This window comes from Rhagoletis zephyria, unplaced genomic scaffold (genome assembly GCF_001687245.7).
Source record: "Rhagoletis zephyria isolate East Lansing unplaced genomic scaffold, Rhagoletis_zephyria_1.1 Rzeph_scaffold_08003, whole genome shotgun sequence".
Taxonomy (NCBI): domain Eukaryota; kingdom Metazoa; phylum Arthropoda; class Insecta; order Diptera; family Tephritidae; genus Rhagoletis; species Rhagoletis zephyria.
In genome coordinates this window covers 21,287-28,926 of record NW_016165085.1, presented here as the reverse complement: position 1 = coordinate 28,926, position 7,640 = coordinate 21,287, and the positions used below count along the sequence as shown (strand labels likewise).

At 33.6% G+C, this 7,640-nt stretch overlaps 1 long non-coding RNA gene across 1 annotated transcript in view; it reads right to left on the bottom strand.

The window, feature by feature from the left end:
* Nucleotides 1-951: 951 nt before the first annotated feature.
* The window catches only part of LOC108374682 (uncharacterized), a 20,354-nt gene continuing 13,665 nt past the window's right edge, over nt 952-7,640 (bottom strand). The window contains exon 3 of the long non-coding RNA XR_001849071.1: nt 952-963. This is a non-coding gene — a long non-coding RNA (uncharacterized LOC108374682). The remainder of the gene's footprint in view (nt 964-7,640) is intronic.

Sequence of the window (7,640 nt, the reverse complement as noted above, 5' to 3'; positions counted from 1 at the left end):
AACGCCATTAAGTAGAGCAGTCAGCCAGTCAGTCAGTCGAACAGTCGATTCGGCGGCGAGGTTAGCTAGTAGGTACTATTTAGTTATGTAGTTGGCCGAAACCGTGAATAGCCGTGAAACAATGCGCAAGGCAATGTCAGTGTCAGTCAACACACCCGCCGCATCAACGCTGCCATTAACATTGGCTGCCACACCGGTGTTGATGGTGGTGTTTTGGGTGTTACACCGCTGCCAATGCTTTGGATGAGAGCGACATGTTACCTACCCTATCTTTAGCTTTTGTTTGGCGGTTCTTGAAAGGCTTCAGTGCGTCACATCGCGTTTTTCCTAAGATGCCAAAGATAAGCTGCTAATTTTACATTTACGCAAACTTAACAAAAAAAAAACAAAAAAACAAAAATTAAGACGGGTTATTAAGTCTGAGAATTGAAATTATGCATAACAATAGGAAATTTTAGCGCAAATAAAATGGGTTGTTTAAACAAATATGTGAGAGCCTCTTTTTTTTTAGATGCATGAGTAATTTTCTTAATTTGTCTATTAGGGTGAAATGATTTTTCTTTGCTATTAAAAATGTTTTAGTAAAAGAGAATTTGTTAATATTTGTGGCATTTTATTAGGACAACTTAAGTGACTTTAGAAGTTATGACTTTGACCATTACGGCTACTATGGATATAACTTAAATACATGAGCCCGTGGAAATTATTTCAGATTTAATTTCCACCTTGATCTTAACAATCTGGCATGCAAGTTCACTCAAAATAAAATTTCAATGAAAATCTCATGGCCGCTATGTACATATCGTCACCTGAAATGCAAAAATCCGCCACTGAAATGGAAAAAGTCGTAACTTATATTTTTTAACCGACTTCAAAAAAATTATAAGGTTACCAATTCGTCAGAATATTTTTTTGTGTATGTTACCGCATAACTTTGAATCACGTCAACCGATTTCGACAATTCTTTTTCTATCGGAAAGGTGGTCCCATATTAATTTAGTTTAGATCCGATAGACCTTAATTCAAGAGTTAACTAAAATATGTATTGCAATGTCACACGAAGGAGTGTCAATATGGCCTTAGCTCAAAAATACTTTTGAAGAGGGTTATAGCCTGTTTAAAAGTTCGAAATTAGTTAACTTACACACAATATAAAAATAAAGGTGTCAATCGAAAGAGTGTTGAGAACTCTTTTGTTTGAACATTTGCAATGTTCGAAGAGGGTTGCCAAGTGTCTATACTTTGAAAAGAATTTCCACCTGTTTGAAAAGTCAAATTTTACGGAATATTAAAATATGGGTGTCAATCGAAAGAGAGTTATAAAAACTTCAGTTTTGAAATATCCTTTATTAGGCATTTTAAATGAAGACGTGCGATAGAGTTTTATTTATTGAAGCTAGAACGTTTTTTATCAGTGCAAGGTGATTTGAAATTTGGTGACACTTCACTGAGAAATATCTGCGTGTAATTAAATGGAATATCGCACTTGGTTCGCTTATAATTCTGGCTAACATTTGGAATATTTTGTAGGTTTTTAAAATTAAATTTTGGGCGTTTTAAAGCCATGCGGGTTCACTAGTTGTTCTTAAGCGGCTATCTTATCGATCTTTCTCACTCTTTTGAATACTTGAACAAATTAGGTCTGTTGCAATTAGGCATCCACGTCGACGGCTCTCCAATGTTGACGGTTGACGGTTAAGGGTTAATAACACGAAACTTTACGAAGTGGAAGGAAATCGAAAACAACGGCAAAATATAAATTTTTGTGCTACTTTGAAGATGTTGAGTAGTTTCTTACAACTTCTTTTATTAACTACTTATTTCCTTTTTTTTGTGTGTTACATCAAAATAGTGATATTTTATAAATTAAAACGAAATTTGGTTGAGTGGCATGACTATTTGTGAAAGTGGACAAATCTAATTGCAAAGCCAAATATCAAAAACAAAGGTGCACAGAAATCATGACGTAAGTGGGAAGCCGGAAGATATGTATGTATGTACATAAAAATTCCCCCACTTCAAGCAGCCGCGTATTTCATAATTTAAAAAAAAAACTCCTACAACTATACATACATACATACATAATTGTTAGTAAAAAGTCGGCGAGAAAACAAGAAATGCATAAGTAATAAAATACACGAAAATCTTATTCAAACATAAAACAATGGCACAATTGTAGCTAAAAAAAAAACATCTGGAGTAACATTTAAACGAGTCATGTGTACGAAACGTGATGTAGACACACGAGCGACAAGACAAATAAATAAATTTCCCAGCAATTGTCTTGGCATGCGATGAGACGAGAGACAAGACGATGAGGTGACGATAACAGAGCAGAGAGGCAGAGCACTGTAGGTTATCGTCAAATTTAATAATAGCCGCCGAGGCAAAGTTGAAGATCCACGCTCACGTGAGTGTCAGTGTGTGACTGACAGCACCCACAATTTACGCAGCGATTTGATGGGGCTGTCTTCGCCCTCAAAATAGCTACTAATTTAAAGCTTAAATGAAGTTTGAACTCCATTCTGTTAGCGAGCAACTCCCATCGGCACATACATACCTACACATAAACACATATGTACATGTATGTATGTATGTATGTGTGTACGACGAGGCGCATGCGCTGCTGCTACAATTCAAGAAAGTGCGCGTGTTGCGGAAGTAAAAATAAAACGTGAGTAAAAATACATATTGTGTATGTATGTTGGATTATATGCACATACATACATATATACTTATGTATATAATCATGTCCAGATAAACAAATGGTGCCAGTAAATATTTATGAAAGTACTTTTGTGCATTGTGCGTGGGCGAGTAACATCAAACTCGCTACTTTCCAAAGTTATATTTATAAATTTGGAATTCGGCAGCTGTCGCTTTGGGAGCAACAAACTTAGGATACTACTTACATACGTACATACATATATCGGCAATTAAGTGTTCAAGCGAACGAATAATGAAATTACATTGGTTTTATAATTAGAAACTGTCAGTAAGCTGAAGTTTAAAAAAAAAAATAATTTGGTTGCTAATGACCCAGTTAACCTTTATCCTGTATTCAGGGATTAAAAGTGCGATGTTAAGTATGTATTGGATATTTTAAAGCTAAATAACATCCATTAAGGAACCCGAATTCATAGACTTTTCGCTCATAACGAGCTCATTTAAAATTCCGAAACAGCTCCTTTCTATCTTTCGAAAGACTGATTGAAAGATCTGCTAACGAGTAGATCTTAACGTTATTTTGTTTCACTTTAAGCACTAAGTTCTATGTATACATTTTTCGTTTTAAAACATTATAAACTTAAAATTAAAAAAATTATAATAAAAAAGAAAAATATATATAAAATAAGTTTCCAAAAATTAAATGATATTCAAAATTATGTTTCTTTTTAAAACAATAACATCTAAAAATTTAAAGAATATTGAATTAAAAACAAAAGAAACAAATGAATAAATAAAAAAAAACTATAAAAAAGGAAGAAAAAATATAAATTTTTAAAAATAAAAAGAAACTAAAAAATAAAAAACGTTTTGCAAAAAAAAAAAAACTTAAATTTAAAAAATTAAAACTTGAATACGTTTTCTAAAAATTTGATGAACTAAAAAAACACATACATTTATATTTTTCTAAAACAATAAAATCTGAAAATTAAGAAAATTTAATTAAAAAAAGAAAAAGTTCGCTGTCTGAGCAGTCTAACCTTGTTTCGTCCAAATCGTGTCTAAAAATTAAATGCAGTCGAAAAAATAGATATGCATGAACATATGTGTATTTTAAAAACAAAACTATAAACATTAAAAGAAAATTAAAGTGAGAAAAGAAAAAGAGTATTAAAAAAAAAATATTAAATAAGTTCCCAAAAATAAAAGAAATTAAAAAATACGTTCGTTTTTTACAAATAATAAAATTTAAAATCATCGTCGACACACTGTGTACACTTGCATGGAGGATGAACACAGTACATAAATATAGCGGATTTTTTCTGGAGGTGATCGGCCTTCTATAGAATGCATATATGTGCATATTTGTGTCACATTATCTATAACTTCTAAGAACGATCAAATAGCTATTTGTAAAACACTTTATTAGATGTAACTCGGATCTGAGTCCTGCTCAAAAAAAAAATACTTGTCGCACCATATTGTGGCCACTGATATCGACAATACTAATAACGTTGTCTGGAAATCGGTTGAGCTTACATACATACATACATAAGGTTATGTGCTAAATGCTATTTATACTTTAAAAACCATGTGTGTACGCACTATATCAGTGATATGAAGGGAGTGTAGTATTTGTAGCATCAGAAACCCAGAGGCAAACACTAAATCAGATATGTATGTATGTTTGTAAGAATGTATGTGAATTTGCTTGGAACTTGTGGAGGAGCTGCGATATGTCAGCAACAGCGCCACAGGGGCACACACCAACAATTGATTATCGCGGCCGCTAATGCAGCCACATATGTATATACATATGCATGTTTGTTTGTCTATACATAGCATTTATATACATACATCAATACTAATGCATGTACATTAGACCGTGCCACCTCAAGAGCAAACAAAAAAGTGTATTTTTGCAAGGTAATTTAAAAAAAAAAAAGTGCCGATCTACGGGCCGCTTTTTTTAATTTTTCGATGACATCTACGTTTGGCAATAAAAAAATTCGTCTAGAGAATTCTATTGGAATGATCAAAAAACCAAAAAACGTTCCTAGCAAAAGCTTAATGATTTTTGTAGAGCTTTAATTTACTGGCATTAGGGTGGTAGGGTTTGAGATATGATGAGTAAGTACTAAAACCGGTTATTTGAGATCAATGAACTTTGGAAAAAAAAAATTGTCGGGAAAATATTACTGAAAATCGACAAGAAAATGAAAAAAACAACGAAAAAATTAGGGATCGTAGGGGTATTTTGTCGGTCCGATCCCAAAAAACAAAAAATCGAAATTGCCTTGCAAAAAAAATTTAGACTCAGGAGCGTACAGCGAAATTGTCTTTTTCTGGTACAATCTAATGTATCTACATATGTATGCTCATACGTATTTGAAAAAATTGCGTTGTTTTTTGTTTTTTGTTGTATCTATCAATGCAATTGTTGTTAGTTGTATTGTTAGAGCAGTGCATTGTTTTTGCTTCGACTCGCGCCACAACATAAAATGTGTGACATAATCAGTGCAATAACAAAAACAACAGCCAAATGTTCACTATTTATGCGCCACATTTTGTAGTTTAAGCTGCCACATTTTCGCACACACACACACACACACACAACTGTCGATTCATCGCTCACAGTACTGATTGTTGTAGCCGACACTTGTGGGGGTTGGCAATTGTGAAGGCAGACAACATTGGTGACGCAGCGTTGACATATTGAGAGTTCAATGAACCAACAAATAATAACAAATGCGCCGCCACCAACGCAACCGCGCTAATTTTTGACACAGGGACACACATACATATGTACATACATCGACGCTTGCATGCTTTTGCACTGCTTGTGTGTGCATTGTATTCATTTAATAATAATAATAGATTGGCGCTTACACATATGTTAGTGTTTGGCCGAGCTTCTCCTCCGACTTGTGGCGTGCGCCTTGATGTTGTCACACAAAGCGGAAGGACCTACAGTTTTACGCCGACTCCGAACGGCGATTGTATTTTTATGAGAAGCTGTTTTTTCATGGCAGAAATACACTCGGAGGTTTGCCATTGCCTGCCGAGGGACGACCGCTGTTAAGAAAAAACCTTTTTCTATATTTTTTGTGATGTGTCTCTGACCAGGGCTTGAACCCAGGTGCTGATGAGTGAAAGCGCGCACTGCTTACCACTACACCACAGCGGCCGATTGTATTTACTTAGTAGTATTTTATTGTGACTAAAGTGGTAGGCCGCAACTGCTGCTGAAAGTGCGCCACTCCTCCACCTCCTACTCGCGGGCCCCTCTTAGTTAAGGTAATCTCTATCGCATATAAGCGACAACAATTGCAAAAACCAACAAGCAGCAGCGGCATTTGGTTGACAAACAACAGGCAGTGAGGTGAAAAGTGGTAGCAGCACTGGTGACAACAACACGAACACTAAAAACGCAGCTATCAACTCTACAAACACGCCAACTATGTACATACATATGTATGTATGTATGTTAGTATGTAGGTGTGTTTCAGTTGAGCTTAGTGTGTTAAGCAATTTGTTGACAATGTTGTTTGTGCGGTATTTTATAGCTTTTGTTGTATATAATTTTTTGTATATGGTTGTACATAAAGCTCTTATGTTTGCTGACCTCACGTTTATTGTGTTGCGGTGCGTGAATTTAATTTGCGCCTGCGCAGCCTTTTTTGCCAACAAACAACTTGCTAATTCAATATTAAATGAAACATATAAACACAAAATCGGGGCGAATCGACACGAATCGTACCCGACGTATGAATTGCTGGGTAAATTTTCTTTCTAAATAAATTTCTAAAAATATTTGGAGTATGCAGTTTTGTAGCCCACTGTATCTGAGACTTACCGTTAATTTTCGGATTTTTTTTTTTCTTGATTTTTGTTCTATTTAAAAAAATCGTTGTATGGAATTACTAATTACTGACATCGCACACCAAAAAAAAATGCCAAAAATCAAGTGTAAGGCTCAACTACTTCAAAGTTGTACTTTGTTACCCTAAAAGTGAATGGGCTATAAAATTACATACACAAAATATTAAAAAAAAATATCTATATAAAAAGCTCGAAATTTTTAGGAGAGTTTGTTGATTTTTTTTAATATTACACCAAGATCGAAACTTGGATTTATACGGTTTTTGTTAAAGAATAAAAAAATAAAAAAATATAAAAAAAAAGTTTAAAAAATAATAAAATAAAAGGTCAACACTTGTCAATATATCAGTGTCGTTTACAGTCAGTCAATAAAATTTAGGTACAGCGAATTTTTTACACTACCGGCAACTATTTATTAAATATTTTATTTTTCGCTAAGTTTTTATAAAAATATGGTTAATTCTACAACAAAAACCCAAAAAATCAGAGTTGCAAACCTTATACAAAATTAAAGAAAATACTCATCCAAATATAGAACTTTTTATTTATGCTCTTTAGACAAAAGTTGAGTAAGCAGTTTTTAAGCCCATTCAATTTTAATATAACAAAAGCAAGTTTGAGGTAGCTAGGACTTACCAATAATTTTTAGCAATTTTTTTTTTTGTTGAAAGTGTCGCTCATTTTCTCCATATAAAATAATGTTCGGTAATTTTTTTATATGGAAAAAATGTGCGACACCTTCAACAAAAAAAAAAAAAAATTGCCAAAAATCAGAGGTAAGTTCCTCATACTTGCACTTTATTGTACTAAATAAAATTGAATGGGCTAAAAAACTGCATACTCAACTTTTTTCCAAAGTACTTTCGCAGAACATTCTTTAATTTTGCACAAAGTTTGGAACTCAGATTTTACCATATTTTTATAAAAAAAAAAACTAGCGAAAAATAAAATATTTAAAAAATAGTTGCCCTTGGGAGCGTGGAGAAAACGCTTCAGCTTCTACCCGATATTCATTAGCTAATAAGTCTCCAAACCGCTTGCAACCACCCACGGGCTATCTACTTTATTTCCCATTGAACTACTTTAAAATG